The sequence below is a fragment of the Nerophis ophidion genome, linkage group LG13 (genome assembly GCF_033978795.1).
Source record: "Nerophis ophidion isolate RoL-2023_Sa linkage group LG13, RoL_Noph_v1.0, whole genome shotgun sequence".
Lineage (NCBI taxonomy): Eukaryota > Metazoa > Chordata > Actinopteri > Syngnathiformes > Syngnathidae > Nerophis > Nerophis ophidion.
The window spans coordinates 31,481,377-31,503,802 of NC_084623.1; the positions used below are offsets into that span (position 1 = coordinate 31,481,377).

The 22,426-nt window shown below is 40.0% G+C and overlaps 1 long non-coding RNA gene across 1 annotated transcript in view; it reads right to left on the bottom strand.

The window, feature by feature from the left end:
- LOC133564945 (uncharacterized) overlaps positions 1 to 21,432 on the bottom strand; it is an 83,223-nt gene extending 61,791 nt beyond the window's left edge. The window contains exons 1-3 of the long non-coding RNA XR_009809380.1: positions 21,078 to 21,432; positions 20,879 to 21,021; positions 12,628 to 12,707 (exon numbers count right to left, since the gene is read on the bottom strand). This is a non-coding gene — a long non-coding RNA (uncharacterized LOC133564945). The remainder of the gene's footprint in view (positions 1 to 12,627; positions 12,708 to 20,878; positions 21,022 to 21,077) is intronic.
- Between the last annotated feature and the right edge of the window lie 994 nt (positions 21,433 to 22,426).

The following is a 22,426-nucleotide window of genomic DNA, read 5'->3' on the forward strand; positions in this document are numbered from 1 at the left end:
AGAAAAAATTATGATGGTCATGGTCTGAAGCCGTCTGTCGACATTCCCTTTGGCTCTTGATTGGATGATTCTGGCTGTGTGCTGGTCGAAATGGTGCCACACTTTGTGTTGGCTTGTAGGAGGCCACTTGATACGAGGCTGCTTAATTACTTTGCTGGGAGCTGGAGGGTTTATCACATGGAGGTTCTGGGCTCTGTGGGTTGTCTCCCGGTCAGGCTCCTCGGTCGTCTCACCAGGACTCGGTTCTGTGCGCTGTGTGTCAATCTCCTGCACCAAGCATCTTATTCGACCCTGATGGATTTTTAGGCCACGCTCGTTCTTGAGGCCTTTGCCACGGATGCATCTTAAGGGTGTCATTGTTGTCAAGCCGTTTTGCTAAAGTCGTCAACGTTGGGTCCGTCCTGCTGGGGAACTCATCCCCCCCCCCCCTCGGGTTAACCTGGGGGTATTTCTTAAATATATACATACATATATATATATGTACTGTATATACGTATACAGTATATATACATATGTATACATATATATTTACATACACATATACACACACACACACATATTTATATATATATATATATAATACAAACCCTGTTTCCATATGAGGGGCGGTATAGCTCGGTTGGTAGAGCAGCTGTGCCAGCAACTTGAGGGTTGCAGGTTCGATCCCCGCTTCTGCCATCCTAGTCACTGCCGTTGTGTCCTTGGGTAAGACACTTTACCCACCTGCTCCCAGTGCCACCCACACCGGTTTAAATGTAAATTAGATAATGGGTTTCACTATGTAAAGCCCTTTGAGTCACTAGAGAAAAAGCGCTATATAAATATAATTCACTTCAAATATAATTCACATGAGTTGGGAAATTGTGTTAGATGTAAATATAAACAGAATACAATGATTTGCAAATCATTTTCAGCCCATATTCAGTTGAATATGCTACAAAGACAAGATATTTGATGTTCAAACTCCTAAACTTTTTTTTTTTTGCAAATTATAAATTAACTTAGAATTTCATGGCTGCAACACGTGCCAAAGTAGTTGGGAAAGGGCATGTTCACCACTATGTTACATCACCTTTTCTTTTAACAACACTCAATAAACTTTTGGGAACTGAGGAAACTAATTGTTGAAGCTTTGAAAGTGAAATTCTTTCCCATTCTTGTTTTATGTAGAGCTTCAGTTGTTCAACAGTCCGGGGTCTCCGCTGTCGTATTTTACGCTTCATAATGCGCCACACATTTTCGATGGGAGACAGGTCTGGACTGCAGGCGGGCCAGGAAAGTACCCCCTCTCTTTTACTACGAAACCACGCCGTTGTAGCTCGTGGCGTGGCATTGTCTCGCTGAAAAAGGCAGGGGCGTCCATGATAACGTTGCTTGGATGACAACATATGTTGCTCCAAAACCTGTATGGACCTTTCAGCATTAATGGTGCCTTCACAGATGTGTAAGTTACCCATGCCTTGGGCACTAATTTACCCCCATACCATCACAGATGCTGGCTTTTGAACTTTGCGCCCATAACAATCTGAATGGTTATTTTCCTCTTTATTCCGGAGGACACCATGTCCACAGTTTCCAAATATAATTTGAAATGTGGACTTTTCAGACCACAGAACACTTTTCCAATTTTCATCAGTCCATCTTAGATGAGCTTGGGCCCAGCGAAGCCAGCGGCGTTCCTTGGTGTTGTTGATAGATGGGTTTTGCTTTGCATAGCAGAGTTTTAACTTGCACTTACAGATGTAGCGACCAACTGTAGTTACTGACAGTTGTTTAATGAAGTGTTCCTGAGCCCACGTGGTGATATCCTTTACACACTGATGTCGGTTTTTGATGCAGTACCGCCTGAGGGATCAATGGTCCGTAATATCATTGCTTACGTGCAGTGATTTCTCCAGATTCTCTGAACCTTTTGATGATTTTATGGACCGTAGATGGTAAAATACCTAAATTCTTTCCAATAGCTCGTTGAGAAATGTTGTTCTAAAACTGTTCGACAATTTGCTTACAAATTGGTGACCCTCGCCCCATCTTTGTTTGTGAATTACTTAGCTTTTCATGGAAGCTGCTTTTATACCCAATCATTGCACCCAACTGTTCTCAATTAGCCTGCACACCTGTGAGATGTTCCAAATAACTGTTTGATGAGAATTTCTCAAATTTATCAGTGTTTATTGCCACCTTTCCCAACTTCTTTGTCCTGTGTTGCTGGCCTCAAATTCTAAAGTTAATGATTATTTTCAAAAAAAAAAAAATGTTTACCAGTTTCAAATATGTTGTCTTTGTAGCATATTCAACTGAATATGGGTTGAAAATGATTTGCAAATCATTGTATTCCGTTTATATTTACATCTAACACAATTTACCAACTCATTTGGAAACGGGGTTTGAAGAAATATATATATAATATATATATATATATATATATATATATATATATATATATATATATATATATATATATATATATATATATATATATATATATATCCATCCATTTTCTACCGCTTATTCCCCTTTGGGGTCGCGGGGGGGCGCTGGCGCCTATCTATATATATATATATATATATATATATATATATATATATATATATATATACGTATACACACACACACACACACATATATGTGTGTATACATATATATGTGTATACATATATATATATATATATATATATGTATATATATATATATGTATATGTATATATATATATACATATATATATACACATATATGAATATATATATATTTTTTTTTTATAAATTTTTTTTTATTTTTTATTTTTTTTACAGTGGGGCAAAAAAGTATTTAGTCAGCCATCGATTGTGCAAGTTCTCCCACTTAAAATGATGACAGAGGTCTGTAATTTTCATCATAGGTACACTTCAACTGTGAGAGACAGAATGTGGAAAAAAAATCCAAGAATTCACATTGTAGGAATTCTAAAGAATTTATTTGTAAATTATTGTGGAAAGTAGGTATTTGGTCAACCATTCAAAGCTCTCACTGATGGAAGGAGGTTTTGGCTTAAAATCTCACGATACATGTCCCCATTCATTCTTTCCTTAACACGGATCAATTGTCCTGTCCCCCTTAGCAGAAAAACAGCCCCAAAGCATGTTTCCACCCCCATGCTTCACAGTATGGTTGGTGTTCTTGGGATGCAATTCAGTATTCTTCTTCCTCCAAACACGACGAGTTGAGTTTATACCAAAAAGTTATATTTTGGTTTCATCTGACCACATGACATTCTCCAAATCCTCTGGTGTATCATCCATGTATCCATTTTGGCCATAGTGGAGTTTGGAGTCTGACTGTTTGAGGCTGTGGACAGGTGTCTTTTATACAGATAACAAGTTCAAACAAGTGCCATTAATACAGGTAACGATTGGAGGACAGAAGAGCTTCTTTAATAAGAAGTTACAGGTCTGTGAGAGCCAAAGAGCTTCCTTGTTTGAAGTGACCAAATACTTATTCCCCACCATAATTTACAAATAAATTCTTTAAAATTCTTACAATGTGAATTCCTGTCTCTCACAGTTGAAGTGTACCTATGATGAAAATTACTGACCTCTGTCATCATTTTAAGTGGGAGAACTTGCACAATCGGTGGCTGACTAAATACTTTTTTGCCCCACTGAATATACTGTATATATAAATATATATATAATATATATATATATATATATATATATATATATATATATATATATATATATACCCTCAAAAAAAGTTAAATATGTAAATAGAATAAAAGAAAAAACTCATATTTTGCAAGATAGGGGATAAGGTAAATGTTTATCTTTAATTAGTTGATCACAATAAAACTCAGGACAAATATTTGAGGCAAACAAAATAAAAAACACATTTTTCCAACAATTCAATGATATATTACAATATAATTACAACACAAATGCAACATAAAACAACAATATAAGAACGTTTGAAAATAGCAAAACAGTCAGCAAAGGGTTAATTTATATTACATTTTTTTGTAATAACAATTACAAATAAATTTATTTGTAATAACATTTATTTATTTGTAATAACAATTAGGTCAACGGTGCCAAATAAGTAAGCAAAATCAAAACAAACGAATGGCTGTTTTTAAAAAAAATGTATTTAGTTATATACCGCAGTTGAAAAGCCATGATGTAGGCTGATTGACTGGAATACTTGGTCTGTTACTCTTTGCACACAACAATCTACACTAAGTTCTGAATGATTTTGTTAATAGGTAGCAGATTATAATAATTAAAAAAACATTAAAAGATAGTCGTGTTCATATTTATTTCTCCTTGGGGATTAATAAAGTAAGTAAAAAAATCTCACATTTTAATCTTGACTTGATTTAACTTGCACTTTAAGTTATACAACATAGTTTAATATATCTGTGAGGAATGAGTACATTTCCAATGTTATGTTTGTACAGTAGTTGAGATTTCAAGTACTGTGTAGGTACCAACAACACTAAATTCCCCGAGAGGGACAAGCGTCAGAAAAATGGATGGATGGATGGATGGGATGAATATTACAATTTGTAGTCTAAACATCTTTAGTACCGTTGGGACATCATCGTAACTGTGTTAGCCGCTATTGCCCCCTTGTGGCTTCTTTATGTACATACAGACATAGCGTTGTACATTTTTTAGGAATTCTTGACGTCTGAGTCAGCACACTTCAGTAAGTGTACACAGTGTACTGAGTGTGAACGTGGCTGTGACAACATTTGTTGTATAGATGTTATGTAATAGTTTAAAAATGAAGTAACATATGCTTGGGCCCTAATAATACTTTCAAATTGATCAGCGACTATATCTTGGTAGCACAATATGTAAAACACTTGGACCTACAAAACAAGCGGTTTGCTATTGTGACACAATTTTAAAGGCCTACTGAACTGAGATTTTCTTATCTAAACGGGAATAGCAGGTCCATTCTATGTGTCATACTTGATCATTTCACGATATTGCCATATTTTTGCTGAAAGGATTTAGTAGAGAACATCGACGGTAAAGTTTGCAACTTTTGGTCGCTAATAGAAAAGCCCTGCCTTTACCGGAAGTATGTGCGCATGACGTCACGAGTTGCAGGGCTCCACACATATTAACATTGTTTTTAATGGGAGCCACCAGCAGTAAGAGCAATTCGGACCGAGAAAGCGACAATTTCCCCATTAATTTGAGCGAGGATGAAAGATATCGTGAATTAGGATATCGATAGTGAAGGACTAGAAAGAAAAAAAACAAAAAGAAAAAAAACGTGACGGCTCAGGGCGGTGGCAGTGTGAGCGTTTCAGATGTAATTAGACACATTTACTAAGATATTTCTGAAAGATCCCTTATCTGCTTATTGTTTTAATAGTGTTTTAGTGAGATTTTAAAGATTGTAAAGACATACTTCGAGGTCGGATGGCTGCGGTGAACACGAAGTGTCTCAGAGAGAAGCCGAGGAGCCAAGCTCACAGCTGCCTTTTAAACAGTTGCTGCAGGACGACGAATAATCCAATGATTTCTTTGGTAAGATATATATCACAATTTCCCCATCCAAAAAAATTGCTGGTTGACGTAGAGAAAACATGTTTGCTTGACCGCTGTGTGTTAAAGCTTCACAAAAAACAAAGAAACACCGGCTGTGTCTCAGTGCTAAAGACAGCTGCAATCCACCACTTTCCACCAACACCATTGTTCTTTATAGTCTCCATTACTAAATGAACAAATTGCAAATGATTCAGCAACACAGATGTCCAAAATACTTTGTAATTACGCCATGAACAGAGACGACTTTTAGGCGTGTTTGGTGCAGCGCTAATATTTCCTTACAGTCCATGACGTCACACGTACGCGTCATCATTACGCAACGTTTTAAACAAGAAACTCGCGGGAAATTTAAAATTGCAATTTAGTAAACTACAAAGGCCGTATTGGCATGTGTTGCAATGTTAATATTTCATCATTGATGTATAAACTATCAGACTGCGTGGTCGGAAGTAGTGGGTTTCAGTAGGCCTTTAAGGCTAAGAGTTTATATTTTCCTGGCATGTTTTTTTTTTTTTTACTCAATTGAATAAATATGTAGTTGGATGTTATTTTAGCTTTCGAATTGTTAAATGTTTTATAATGACATAAAATGGCATTAAAAAAAATAATTGGGGGCGGGGTTGGGGTGTAACTTTCCTAAGACACTACCATTTTGGATAAGTCATTTTGGGGATAGTAACACGAAAACCCCTCCAAAAATGTTTCCTTTAAATATTCTTCGGAAGAGAAGAAAATCAACTTGAATTTGGACAACATTGTGTATTTATAAAATATTTTACCATTTCATTTCCTACAGCAGTGGTTCTCAACCTTTTTTCAGTGTGAACATTTTTTTAATTCAAGTACCCCCTAATCAGAGCAAAGAATTTTTGGTTGAAAAAAAAAGAGATAAAGAAGTAAAATACAGCACTATGTTATCAACTTCTGATTTATTAAACTGTACAACAGTGCAAAATATTGCTCATTTGTAGTGGTCTTTCTTCAACTATTTGGAAAAAAAGATATAAAAATAACTAAAAACTTGTTGAAAAATAAACAAGTGATTCAATTATAAATAAAGATTTTTACGCATAGTAATAATTATCAACTTAAAGTGCTTTCTTTGGGGATTGTAATACAGATCCATCTGGATTCATCAACTTCATTCTAAACATTTCTTCACAAAAAAACAAATCTTTAACAACAATATTTATGGAACATGTCCACAAAAAATCTATCTGTCATCACTGAATATTGCATTGTTGCATTTCTTTTCACACTTTATGAACATACATTCATATTTTGTTGAAGTATTATTCAATAAATATATTTATAAAGGACTTTTGAATTGCTGCTATTTTTAGAATATTTAAAAAAAAAATCTCACATAGCCCTTGGCATACCTTCAAGTACCCCCAGGGGTACGCGTACCCCCATTTGAGAACCACTGTCCTACAGTATACCTGAAAACAGTGCGCATTTTCTCAGTGCCGAGTGTGGACAAGCAGTAAAAAATTGATTGATGGATTGAAAGGGATTAGCGGTAGGAAATGGGTGGATGGATGGATTGAGTTATAATCAGCATCAAGGTTGGAATTGGGGGTGAAATCACCAAAAATGATTCCTGGGCACTGCCACTGCTGCTGCTTACTGCTCCCCTCACCTCCCAGGGGGCGATCAAGGGTGATGATCAAATGCAGAGAATAATTTCGCCACCCCTCGTGTGTGTGTGACAATCAGAGAGGTACTTTAACTTAATTATTTGTCTTGTACTGGATACTTGTTACTTTTGTCCACTAGATGGAAACATTTGACCATATTTGGCATATGGAGCAAAACTAAGCTCCGTTGACGAGATGACGCAATCACCATTCAGACTACCAATGAAAAGTACCCGAGTGCGCATGCGCGTACCTGCTTGTTTATGCTGCATGCGTGACACTTTCCGTTTGTAATAATAGCAAAAAAAGTAGTCGTTTACAGTAAATGATTGTTTTGTTCTTCCAATGTCTTAAAATCTTCAACACTGAGTAAGTGTTGGTGTTTGTGATTCAAGACTAAGTTTGTAGAAAATAAAGCTAAACGCAAGTATAGGTTAGAAAAAGGATTATTGCAAAGCATACGAAGTAAACTTTTTTCCTCTTTTATGTCCACATAACCTGTCATGTTTATAATAGTTATTTTGGCAATGTAACGAACACTAAACGTTAGCATTTTAATAAAAAAGTGGACTGTTACAAAATTAGGCTGATTTTCAAAGATGTTAGATAATATAACACGTGATAGTTAAACCACAATGAAAGCTTTTGTTATTCTGGAAACTAATTGTGTTGCTCAAAGTAATATATTCATATGATGCAGGGATACACATCATTTCAGCCTTTCAGAGCTCCTCTTGGACCACCATTTTTTTTAAACCATGGTATTTGTCAATTCCTGGTTAAGGCGTGGCCCTGCTTTGAACCTTTTTGACCTCGGGGCCCAACTTTTCCACTACAGAGGAAAATATTAACACTTAAATTAATATTATAACTCTTGGTTTTAATGGTATTCAAACATGATTAGTTATTTCCAACCTACTTCCAGTTTAACAGGATAAACCTTGTCAAATGATGTAAAACCATGTGTTAATCACAATAGTTATAATCAAGGATTAGGTGAGACCGATTACAAAAAATAATACTAATGAAATATACTGCAAAGAAAGGACTTCCAAAAATTAATCAAAAATACATTTACATACAATAAAGCAGTGCTATGATAAAGACATTATAATTAATTTGATGAATACTAATAATATATCCACCCATCCATCCAACTTCTTCAGCTTATCCGAGGTCGGGTCACGGGGGCAGCAGCCTAAGCAGGGAAGCTCAGACTTCCCTCTCCCCAGCCACTTCGTCCAGCTCTTCCCGGGAAATCCCGAGGCGTTCCCAGGCCAGCCGGGAGACATAGTCTTCCCAACATGTCCTGGGTCTTCCCCGTAGCCTCCGAACGTGCCCTAAACACCTCCCTAAGGAGGCGTTTGGCGCCACCCGGCGGAGGAAACTCATTTCGGCCGCTTATACCCGTGATCTTGTCCTTTCGGTCATAACCCAGAACTCATGATCATAGGTGAGGATAGGAACGTAGATCGACCTGTAAATTGAGAGTTTTGCCTTTCGGCTCAGCTCCTTCTTTACCACAACTGATCGATACAACATCCGCATTACTGAAGAGGCCCCACTGATCCGCCTGTCGATCTCACAATCCACTCTTCCATCTCTTGTGAACAAAACGCAGAGGTATTTGAACTCTTCCACTTGGGGCAGGGTCTCCCCCCCAACCCGGAGATGGCACTCCACCCTTTTCTGGGCGAGAACCATGGACTCTTACTTGGAGGTATTGACTCTCATCCCAGTCGCTTCACACTGGGATGTGTACCAATCCAGTGAGAGCTGAAGATCCTGGTATTTTGAAGTTAAATTTGCACCAGTCTGAGACTCCTCGATCATCTTTGCACTGCAAACCTAAATAAATTGAGTGTATGCATGATTGATGTGATCATGTTTTGTGATTAATCACATGAGTTAACTCTTTACTTTTGAATGCCCTAATGGTTATTAATATTTGTCAATAATGAATTGATTGGATTTTTTTAGGAGTAACTAATGAAACAAAACCCTTGTTGTGTAATGTACTATATGCATATTACATGTATACATTACAGACCTACTGTAAGAGACACCTTGTACAATGTGTGGCCCTCTTGTGAAGTCTTTGCAGAGGGCTCTCTGCAGCTTGATTGTGGAAATAGCTGATTTTAAGATGTGTTATTTGTTTTATAGTTACGTAAGGTAAGTTGCTGTAAATGATAAGGAGTTCTCTTGGCTCTCTTGATTGAAAAAGTTGAAGTGTGGATTCTGTTTTAAGGTGCTATCTGATGCGCACGGACAACATCAACCCTTTGCTTATTCCTACTCTGCTTGCATGTCCACTTGGACAACTGTAGTTTCCAATGCACTGCATATTGTTTATTTGCCCAAATGTTTTTAACTTTATGGCCGATTCTTAAAACCTATCTTCATTCAAGTATAAATATAATTTATTCTGCTGTTTATACTGTTCAAAACAATACAGAAGATTGATCACTTGATCCAAAAGAGACCCCTTTGGTTTTGTATAACTTCCTGTTTATTTCAAAGTCCACTTTTTTTGTTGGCATATTAGTCTGTTATTTTACCTCGGTTTTCCAAAATACTTAAATATTACATGTTATTATGAATGTGCCTGTTACTACATTACATATATACTATCAGCATGTATAACGCCCCTTCTAGTGTACAAAACTACTGGAGAGATAAAAGTAAGTAGGTAAAAAAGTTGTTACTTCAGCCAGGAATTTATGTAATAATTGCCGTGTTTTTATTTGTCTGTAAGTTAGTTAACAAAATAACACAAAAAGTGGATTTACATAAGCCTTTCAGGAAATTTCCAAATGGAATGTACAACTAATTAGATTTTTGGCCAGAGCCGGATAATTTTTCCTACTTCACCCTACGTTTACGTTTTTCTCTTTCAGTGTGTGTGTGCGTGTGCGTGTGTGTGTGTGTGTGTGTGTGTGTGTGCGTGTGTTTGTGTGTAGAGCAGTGCGTCTCAATTATTTTCTCTCACGCACCCCAAGTAAGAACAAAATATTTTGTCCCCGCCTCACTTTCCGCCACTACAAATTCTATCATTTGTCTATTAAATTGTTTATAAGTACACCTCTGCATAGCATTGTATCCTTATTGCACAACAAAACATAATAAAAAATGAAAAAATTAAGAATTATAAATCAACTTCCAACAAGGGATAACTTTATTAACTAATTTTTTTAGTCTGTAACAGAAAATATATAAAGTGCATTATTTGCCTGAAATTTAAAACATGTTTTAATACTTATTTAAACTATAAACATTTGTGACCAACTCGACCCTTTTGATTCTGAAAAATTTAATTAAATAAACTAAATTAATAATAAAACGATATTCACGTCGATCAGCAACATTAACAATATATAAAACACTTTACAGAAAAAACAAAAAATAATAAAACAATTTGTGCTGATTATTATTATTTTTTCAATCAAAATGAGGAAGTCAGGATTAATGGCTACATTGATCATGTTTTGTAGTGCACAGTGCACGGCGTTAGAAGTAGGATACTGATAAAGCATATCACACGTGCCTCACTATTTGAGAACTGGTGTAGAGAGACAATGTCAGTGGATAACTGACAAGACCGTTTACTGTTTCTTTCATTCCGCTGTAGATTTCTCAAAAAGTGTAATAATATATGGGACAAGTCAATAGATTTTGGGACTTATCCGGATCTGATCTGGATCCATAACTTTTTTTTTATGGGGATGTAGGGCCTTGCAGAGGTGTGCACTCTTTGAGTGCTTTTCCAGTTCTCTTCAAAACAGAGCAATATGTAGACTCAGAACCTTCTACTATTCATCCATCCATCCATTCTTTACCACTTGTACCCCTCCGGGGCGCGGAGGGTGCTGGAGCCTATCCCAGTTGCATTCGGGCGGAAGCCCGGGTACATCCTGGACAAGTTGCCAGCTCATCACAGCCTTCTCTCATATTTGTTAGACAAATAGTCAATAGTTTAAGAGAAATTTTGGTAGATGGCGGCCATTTTTTTTTTTTTACAAATTTTGTTCACATTTTACAGAAATATCCTTGTCACTGATTCGATGGAAAACAGTTTAAAATTCTGTAATTTGAAAATGTCATTGAGAGAATAGACTATTTACAGTAACACATGTAATCATAAAAGCCAACTTCATGTCATTTTTGTTCTAAGCAGACTGTTTTCAATCCAAGGCCGCTCCTGACGTCAGCAATGCTGGAAAGTAAACCTGCGAACATTCCTGAAATGAGGAATGATCCAGACGTAGACTCATTCCACTGCACCCCTCCCATGCTCTCACAAGCTCCTATCAGCCAGGTCAACAGTTTCAGTAAGTGGAAAGTCAGTTGTTTTTTTCCAGTAGATTGTCAAAAATGATCCTTTGGTGGATTGCGATTTACCCATGCATATTTCAGGAATGTATAAACACTAGGCTCGATACAAATGTTGGTACTGTTTCGATACAATTAAGACCAGGCCAGTACTATCGATCAGCAGGTCAATCAATCGAAGTTTACTTATATGGCCCTTGATTACAAATGTCTCAAAGGGCTGCACAAGCCACAACGACATCAGATCTCACATGAGGGTAAGAAAAAAAATAACCCAATGGGAACAATGAGAAACCTTGGAAGGGACCCCCCTTTAACATGAGCACACACATCTATGCCTTTGGTCATTCTATACCAGTCATTTCCAGGATTCATCTCACCCTCTGAGAAGCCTCTGTTTTTACTAATGTTTTCCAATGTCTTAAACATATTGCATTTCAACATGTCTGTCAATGAAGATTTGCATTAGCCTGTGACACGTTAGCAGTATAGCTAACATGTTGCCTTTATTATAAGACTCATACAAGGCTTTTAATTTTTTGCGACTCTAGACAGATTTGTATTTTTAATTTTTGGTCCAATATGGCACTTTTAACATTTAGGGTTGCTGACCCCTGCGTTAGATCCTTCAAGTGTGGCGCTTCAGCCTATAATCGAAAGTTGTGGTCTTGCACTAATAATACATGAACCCACGCATCGCAGCGATAACACTTTAGATCTAGTTCTAGTCAGGGGTATTGCCACATTTACAGTCGTGACATATGCAATCATGCAATCACGACATATTTTCAAACCATTTCTTGCTCCCTTTAAAAACAGCCAAACGCCAACAGAATCATGGCCAACTTCAGCGATGCCCTGCGCAACGCCATTGACCATATAGCACCGCTAAATGTAAAAAAGGCACCTAAAAGACGAAGAAACCAGAGCTCTTAAACTATGATAAAGAAAGCTGGAACGCACATGGTGTCTGACTAAACTTGAGGTTTTCCATCAAGTATGGAATGATAATTTAATAACTTATGGTTTGTTCTGTCCTTTGAGACATTTGTGATTTAGGGCTATATAAATAAACATTGATTGATTGATTGAATAACTTATAAACATGGCTTACCTTAGCTCAGGGGTGTCCAAAGTGCAGCTCGGGGGCCATTTGCGGCCCGCAGCTAATCGTTTATCGGCCCGCCACACATTCTGCAAAAATTGGGGGAAAAAAAAAAAAAACATTTAAAAAAAGTGGAATGAGGTGAAATCTAATGACAAAAAGTAGCAATGTTGACACAAAGCTGCCATGCAGGCAGTTTTTTTGTTCCTTTTGTCTTTTTCTTTTTTTCCCACTGCTCCAAAAAAAAAAGGACACATTTTTTTCATGAATTATTACTTAAAGATTACCACTTTAAAATGTTTTATGTGGAAAAAATATTGTATATGTTGTGTGGTTGCCATATAAAAACATCAAAGTTTCGACAAAAGAGCATAAAACAAACAAAATAATAGTTCAAACTTAAAATCGACAGATACATATATCGGAAGTTGATCTTAAAATTTAAGTGTTAAAAGTATAAAAAAATCTAATAAAAATGTATCACTTTATGAATGGGGAACCTTTCGGATCTCAAATATATTTAGTACGATGTAACTTTTCACTGTGATTACCGCATTTCCTTGAACAGCCGACGGATATGTATTATGCGCCTGCCTTGAATTACTGCCGGGTAAAACTCACTTCCCAAATTTATTAGCGCATGCTTACTTTAACCGCCGGATCGAATTTGTGACACTTCCCCTGCCGTCATTGTCACAATGGTGGAAAAGTTTTTTTTTTGCCTTTTTCGTTTGTAAACCAGAGGTCTTGTTACACAGCCATACAGATCACACTAATGGTTGTGATATAAAACAATTTTAACACTCTTATGCGCCACACTCTTATGCGCCACACTCTGCGAACCCTAACCAAACAAGAATTACAAACACATTTCTGGAGAACATTGGCTCTGTAACACATTATAAACGCAAAATAAGAATGACCCATAATGCCATGCATCCATGACTCTTGGCTATATTATACACCCGCTAGCACCAAACCCCCCCCCCTCTCTCCGTGCGTCGGTTGAGGTGGGCGGGGTTGGGGGCGTGTGTATAATATAGCCAAGAGTCATGGATGCATTGGAATTCTGGGGAACTCTTATGTTGCGTTTATAATGTGTTACAGAGCCACTGTTCTCCAGAAATGTGTTTGTTATTCTTGTTTGGTTAGGGAATGTATGTATAACAGATCTTGCCCTCCAAAATAATCTCTCTCTCTTTTTGAAGATGTAACATTAGAAGAACTCCTGCGACTTGTAAATGGGACAAAACAAACAACATGTTTACTTGACCCACTTTCTGGGAAACTACCAAGGAGCTGTTTGTAATATTAGGACCATCATTGCCTACTATTATTAACTTATCACTTTCCTCAGTTACTGTTTTGCTAGCATTCCAAAAAGCGGTTAGTCATCATCTGCTCAAAAGACCTAACCTCGATTCTGACCTCATGATAAACTACCGGCCAGTGTCTCACCTTCTCTTTATCATGAAAATCCTCGAAAAAATTGATGCACAGCAGCGAAATGAACTCTTAGCGTTTAACAATCTCTGTGAACCCTTTCAGTCCAGTTTCAGCAACTACGCAAAGCGACTCGGTAAATAATCTCAGGATATTATCTTTGACCCAACTCTCTCATTTGAGTCACACATTTAGAGTGTTACTAAAACAGCCTTCTATCATCTCCGTAATATCGCAAAAATTCGTCCCATTTTGTCCACCACTGACGCTTAGACCATTATTCATGCGTTTGTTACGTCTCATCTCAATTACTGTAATGTATTATTTTCCGGTGTCTCAATGTCTAGCTTTAAAGATTACAGTTGGTACAAAATGCTGCTTCTAGACAAGAAAGTTTACGCCTATACTGGCTCACATAAACTTGCTTACTGTGCACTCAAAATGTGACTTTAAGGTTTTACTACCTACTTGTAAAATACTAAATGGTCCAGCTCCATCCTATCTTGCTAATTGCATTGTACCATATGTCCTGGCAAGAAATCTGCGTTAAAAGAACTCCGGCTTATTTGTGATTCCCAGAGCCCCGAAAAAGTCTGCGGGCTTTAGAACATTTTCTATTCGGCCTCCAGTAGTCTGGAATGCAGTCTGGAACAGTAACAGATGCTACGTCAGTAAAAGCATTTTAAGTCCCATCATTTGTCAACTCTAGCCTCTAAATAGACCCCTTTTTAGACCAGTTGATCCGCTGTCACTCTTTTCTGGTCTGCCCCACTCTCCTGCATTGAGAGGTTATCAGATGACCACGTAGGAATGTCTCCCATATATTGATAATCCGCTGACGTCACACTTAAACAAAACGTCACACTTGAACAAAATTCCAAACGGACTGTTTGGAGGAGCTAGGAAAGAAGGCAAAATTGTTTGAGGAATATCTGTGCAATATGCCCACGGTTTGATTTCACCGTTTTGGGACTTATGCAGATCCCTAATACACACATGCAGGTAAAAAAAAAGTTGGTTTTGCATAATAGGGCACCTTTAAGGTAACATGCAGAGTCCCACAAGACTTTGGTACCATTTTCATCTTCATCATATGCAAATATGGTTTTAGCGTTCACTGTTATGCTATTGACACCCAACTTTACATGGCCCTAAAGCTGACCAGCATTCTAGATTCTAGAGGGATCCATCCATCCATGCATCCATTTTCTACCATTTGTCCCTTTCGGGGGTGCTGGAGCCTATCTCAGCTGTATTCGGGCGGTAAGCGGGGTACAAATCGCCACCTCATCGCAGGGCCAACACAGATATACAACATTCACACTCACATTCACACACTAGGGCCAATTTAGTGCTGGCAAAAATTCTATCCCCAGGTGCATGTCTTTGGAGGTGGGGCGAACCCACACAGTCACGGGGAGAACATGCAAACTATACACAGAAAGATCCCAGAACCTTCGTATTGTGAGGCACATGCACTAAACCATGTGGCATCGAGCTGCCCCATCTGGAGGCAGAATGAAATTTAAAAATGACTGCCTTTGACTTTTTGCTATACTTAATGCCAAGAAAACGATGATGTTGATTATCGGTCCTGCTAGACAAAAGTAGGTCTAGCAGGTCTAGGTCTTAGGGACACCACTTTGAATATCGACAACAAAACAATTGCCCAAAGCAATTTTTGGCATTATTGTTGACCTTTTTCCCCCCTTTAAGCTGCAGATTAAGAATGTAATATTGCTAAAATCTTTCCCATTTTGTCCATCCATGATGCGGGGATCATTATGCATGAGTTTGTTACGTCTTGTCTTGATTACTGTAACTTATTATGTTCTTGTCTCCCCAACTGGCTGCTAGACTTTTGACCATGCAGTTCAAGAGAGCGGGATCATATTCCACGCTGGAATGAGCTGCACACTGCCTCCTGGTACACTTAGGGTGCCATTTTAAGATATGGTTACATACGTAAAACAATTCTAAACGGTTTAGCGCCATCTTATCTTGCTGATTGTTTTGTACCCTAAATTCTGTCCATCCATGTTCCAAAAATGCTGGCTTTTTAGTGACCCCCAAAGCCCTAAAAAGTCTGCAGGCTTTAGAGCATTTTTAATTTGAATCCAGTATTCTGGAATGCCCTCCCTGCAACAGTTAAAGATGCTACCTCAGTTGGGGAATTCAAGCCCCCCCTTAAAAGTAACTTATATACTCTAGCTTTTAAACAGACCCCTTTTCTAGACCAGTTGATTTTCCGCTTTTCTGCTGTGTACCCCCTCTCTTGCCCGGGGAGTATACCTGGAAGGGGGGGTCCCTATATCTGCAGTCCCTTCTCAAGAGTTCTTCTTTTTCCCCATCCAGGTTTTTTTTTTTTTAGTTTGTTTTGCCCGGAAGTGGCTTTAAATCCAGGATGTCATAGTTTGTGAGGGCCTTTGAGGCATTTGTGATTATTATATACATAAATACAATTTCATTTACTGATTTGATTCACTTTGGCTCCTATGTGCAAAAATAGACAAAACTAGTGTGATCATTAATTTCAAGATTAATATATGGAATATTAAGACATGACTTGGGGGCCAAATCGAGGACCCTCGCCACAGACAGCCAGGGTGCGGAACTATGGACACATGCTGTTTCTTCCAAAACCAATTTCGATTCTCTTGATGATAATTTTATTTCACTTTGAATGTATTCTTATTTGCAAACAACTTACTTTTTGTCCCTAAGAATGTAACTTTGGTCCATTTCGATTAAATGGCAGCAACTTCAAGATAGACATAAGGGAGAACAGCGGCCTCTGCTGTCCGCCACCGTTATTGTTTCTGTGCCGCTACAGTACTAAGTTCACCGGAACTAACTAAGCTGGCTACAAGTATGTATAAGATATACAGTAGGGGATTTTCTTCACACTTAGAGGTAATTTAACAAGATAGCAGTCATTTTACCCTTTTAAAAATGGTTCCAGTGGCCAGATTAGCACACAATAAAGTATTAAGATGATTTTAACGCTGCATAGTTTCAGGTAGGTCAGTTTTAGGTGAAGTTTTTGAAGCCAATATTTTCTTAATTAACAGTAATTTTGAAAAATCTTGCTTTGTTTCCACCAAACTGTCACTCTAAATGTACCTGGTAAAAATTAGGAACTTTCTAAATGACCAGGATTGAACACAGCCACCATGTGTAAGCTAATGAGAGCCTACAAATTTGTTTATTTAATTTTTACAATTAATTTCGACCATTTTGAAAAAGCTATGTGAAGTGGACATAACACCCTGCTAGACTCTCTGTTGTTTTCATAATATACTGTATAAGGGTCCATGGTGACCCTCGCCTTCTGCCCAAATGCAGCACTCCCCGCGACCCCGAAAGGGACATCCATCCATCCATCCATTTCCTACCGCTTATTCCCTTTTTGGTTTGCGGGGAGCGCTGGCGCCTATCTCAGCTACAATCCGGCGGAAGGCGGCGTACACCCTGGACAAGTCGCCACCTCATCACAGGGCCAACACAGATAGACAGACAACATTCACACTCACATTCACACACTAGGGTCAATTTAGTGTTGCCAATCAACCTATCCCCAGGTGCATGTCTTTGGAAGTGGGAGGTAGCCGGAGTACCCGGAGGGAACCCACGCATTCTCGGGGAGAACATGCAAACTACACACAGAAAGATCCCTAGCCTGGGATTGAACCCAGGACTGCAGGACCTTCGTATTGTGAGGCAGACGCACTAACCCCTCTTCCACCGTAAAGCCCCGAAAGGGACAAGCGGTAGAAAAGGGATGGATGATGTGACGGGTCTCCAGCCGTCCTCCTGTGGGTTACAGTGCCGAACGATACAGGACGCATCGTAACAGGTTTGACTCTGATGTATTCTTTCAATAAACATGTCAACTTCTTGCCAGTCCGTCACGCCACTTTCTAGCGCGCTGGCTCTTCCTGCTTGTCGCGGCGCACCTTTCGGTGTCCGGTGACTGCGTCAGCTGCGGGGGCTCATCTTGCTCGGGGTCGCTCTCGTCACTCTCGTGGTCTTTGTTGTTGGGTGGTTCCTCTCCTACTTTTACCACGATTATGCTGCAGCAGAAGATGCAGGGATTGAGCACAGGTGTGTTGTGTACGCACCTGACTCTGATGGCTGTAGTGTCGCTCCCGCCGTGCCCCGCCTCTCCGCTCTGCTGCATGCTCCGCCTCCTGGCCGCCATCTTGGGCAGGACCACCGTTTGCCCTGGCCTGCTGTCAGCTCGTCGGCTCCGCCTCTCCACAGATGGATAGATGGATGGATAATGGTATAGGGGCTTTGTTCACATATACATATCCTACAGTCATTCATTTTCTATCGTTTGTCCCTCTCAGGTTCGGGGTGGGGGGGTGCTGCTGCAGCCTATCCCAGCTGCATTCAAGCAGAAGGTGGGGTACACCCTGGATAAGTCGTCACCTCATCGCAGGGCCAACAACACAGATAGGCAGACAACATTCATACTCACATTCACACACCATACTCACATTCACACACAAGGGCCAATTGAGTGTTGCCATGTTGCATGTCTTTGGAGGTGGAAGGAAGCCGGAGTGTCCTGATGTATCACACACAGGCACTGGGAAAACATGAAAACTCCACACAGAGAGACCCAAAGTCTGGGGATCGAACCCAGGACCTTCTTATTGTGAGGCCAAACACTGTCCGAGAGGTATGTATTCAGCAATATCCAAACAAGTCCAGTGGAGTTGATTTTAGTCTCATTCAACCAAAATGTGAATAATTTTTTGCTCGTCTTCTAGCTCATTCCAGTCTTGTGCCGGTCTACAATACCGTTCCTGAGGTTCTTTTGCAGCTCTTTGGTTTTCCCTGTGGTGGTAGAGAGGTTTGAATGGAAAAGACATAACTAGTCTAATCATCCATCCATCCATTTTCTACCGCTTATTCCCTTTGGGGTCGCGGGGGGTGCTGGTGCCTATCTCAGCTACAATCGGGCGGAAGGCGCGTACACCCTGGACAAGTCGCCACCTCATCGCAGTCTAATCATACATTTCAAATCAATTTAATGTATTTACGATAGCTGAAGTTGAGACAAAAAGCACTTTTTTGAGGGACATGATTTTTTTGTGTGTTTCATGGGCACAGAACTGGTTTGTGGTGGTCAGAAAGTTTGATGGTTGGTAGACAATTAAATATTGATTACTATCAATCAAATAGAAATCAATCAATAAGTTCTCTATTGTGAAGCGGGTACGCCAACATTTTGGTCTCCAAAGTAGAGACACCCAAGAAGACAGAAATAGGCGCACGACAATCATGGCTTGAGTTCGTAAAGTGCCAACAAAAGATAACAACAGCCAAAAAGTGTTTTAGAGAGGATAAGATGGTGTAAAGTACTAAACAAATGGATAAAACCACAACATTAATCCATGCCAGGATAAAGACACTATACAGGTAAACTAAAGCATGTGCTTACAGTAGCTCGGAGTAAAGAAATAAAAGCCAAAATTAGCGAACATTAAATTGAAAGTATTGCAGCAGGCACATGCAGGAAGGCGAAGACAGAAAAACAATCTGGCGTCTGCCTTCTTCTTTTAGCATACCGGCGGGTTACAGCCATGACTTGAAAGGTGCATACCACAACCTACTGCATCGGTGGACGCAACATGGCCTCTATAGCTCTGTCTCTCTCTTTTGGTACTAATCAAAAATGATTTTAATTCATAGATATGAATACATCAATTGGCAAGCCTCTGGCTCTGCTACAAAATATGGCCGCTCTAATCTTGCGAGACTTCTGTGATGTTGTAAACGAGAGTAACGTTCTCGTTCGCGACTGACAGCAACAACGCAACATGGCACACAGCACCGAAAGATTTACAAACAATGCACCCCCGAATAATAAATCTAAAGTGTGGTAAACATTTGCATTTTTTTTTTTTTTTTTTTTTTTTTAAAGAATAGTCAGTTGGACAAAAGTATGGCCATTTGTAATGTTTGGAAAGTAGCGATAGCGGCAGCATGACTAATCTGACCACTCACCTATTGTGACGGCATCACGACACCCAATGGGAGACTGAAAGAAGCTTTTGAAAGCTGCACTACCAACTGGCAAGACAAGGACACGGATTTGAAATACTTCCTAGCCTCAGCTTTGCAAGGTAACAGCTACACTGTTCATTGTGCTAAAGATAAAGACCTAGCTGCACAGTAACCAGGAGAATGGCACTAAAAAGTATTTAAGCTTCTACACTAAATCTGCTGTTCAGTTTACAGAGTGGCACTCATTTGTATCTTGTGCTTGTGTCATTGGGGTGTTAAAGCGCCTCTGCTTGATGCACAGCTTGCTTTTCTCTGTATTTTATTGTTGCTACCTGAGCAAACAACAGTAAATACATGGTAACTTTTGATTACATCTTCTTTTCGTAAAGTTTATTGATTGCAATGCCTAGAAGTTGATTCGCTCATATTCAATACAGGAACCGCCTGTTTTGTCTGTGTATATTTAAAAAAAATAAAACACTGTACTTTTTTCTGACATGATTCACGATCCATAAAAATTTTTTTTCACAATGCAAAGCTGCAATCTGCATCGAATTGCATTGAATCGTATCGCATCAAATCTTAATGTTTTAAAAACTATTGCTCATAAATCGTATCGTAAATCACGTGTCGGATCATAATTTAAGGTAGAGATGCACACTCACAATGTGTATACATTGAAAAAAAGTTTCCCCGGCTGCGGAACGGCCCAAAGGTAAAAAAAGAAATGTGTGTGCGTTAATCAGGCGTTTAAAAAATGAGTGCCGGTAAAGGAACTTTGTAAGCTTCTTTTACTCACAGTTCCCACAGATGTACGCTGGAAGCCAGTTGTTCAGGTTTGACAGGGTTTTTAATAAATGTTTGTTGTCCAATATCATGCTCTCTCTCTCTCTTGACTTTTCAGTCTCTCCAAAAATTCTCTCTTCCTCCGCTGGCCGTTCACTGTTAAAGACAACAGTTGATTAGATTCACGCGTACCACCTGCAAAATCTAATCACCTGCCAGCTGCGTCTCGCCGTCCTGCCCATGCCACGCCCCCGTCTGAGGGTGCGCTGTCTCGCTGATCTTTACACCTGCAGTGTGCTAATCACAATCTCGACCCACATACCTCCACTGCCAGACTTAGGCCGGGCATCGTCCGGCCGCACCTACTCCACCCCCCCGCCTGAGTGCGGGAGAGGAAGTCTGCCACGGCCATCTGCGCTCCCGGCCTATGGATCACTCGGGTTGGCGGTGAGCCCCACCCGCCTCAGGGACTCGAGTACCGCTCCCACTCTCTGCATATGTTCCGCCCAGCTGTTCCCCTGGATGATGACGTCATCCAGATAGGCGGCGGCATATGCAGTGTGGGGTCGCAGCACCCGGTCCATGAGTCTCTGAAATGTGGCGGGCGCACCACACAAGCCGAACGGAAGGGTTACGAATTGGTATAACCCTTCTGGAGTGGAGAATGACGTTTTTTCTTTGGACTCTGGAGACAAGGAAATCTGCCAGTAGCCCCTAGTCAAATCCAGTGTCGTAAAAAACGAGCATTGCCCAACCGGTCCAGGAGCTCGTCGACCCGGGGCATTGGATAGGCGTCAAAACGGACACATCATTCACCTTGCAGTAGTCTACACAGAACCGCACAGACCCATCTTTCTTCCCTATCAGAACTATGGGGCTGCACCATGCACTGTGGGACTCTTCTATCACTCCCAATTCCAGCATGGCTTTTAATTCTTCCCGAACTGCTTTCCGTTTGTGTTCGGGCAGCCTGTAGGGCCGGGACCTCACCGTCACCCCTGGGCTGGTTTCTATGTCATGCTGGGTGAAAGTCGTGCGGCCTGGCAGGGGGGAGAACACGTCAGCAAAATGTTGCTGCAATTTGGCCACGCCTGCTTTCTGGGACAGCGTAAGATGTTTATCACAGTGGAGAGGGGAGGGCCGGGGGGAGGGGGAACCTTCGGCCCCAGCTCCTTGCTCTCCGCTATCGCCGTCACCATGGAGACGGGCTCCGCCTCCCTCCAACATTTTAGTAGGTTGAGGTGGTATATTTGTTTTGCCCCACCCCGGTCAGACCGCCTGATCTCGTAATCCACGTCACCTACTCGTCGTGTGACCACGAAGGGGTCCTTGCCACTTGGCGAGTAATTTGGAGCTGGATGTTGGGTGTAACACAAGTACTTTCTCTCCCGGTGAAAATTGTCTAAGTTGCGCCCCCCTGTTATACAGGCGCTGTTGACGTTCTTGAGCTTGGAGCAAATTCTCACATGACAAGTGCCCTAATGTGTGGAGTTTTGCTCTCAAGTCCATGACGTACTGAATTTCATTTTTACTGGGGCTTGGACCTTCCTCCCAGCTTTCT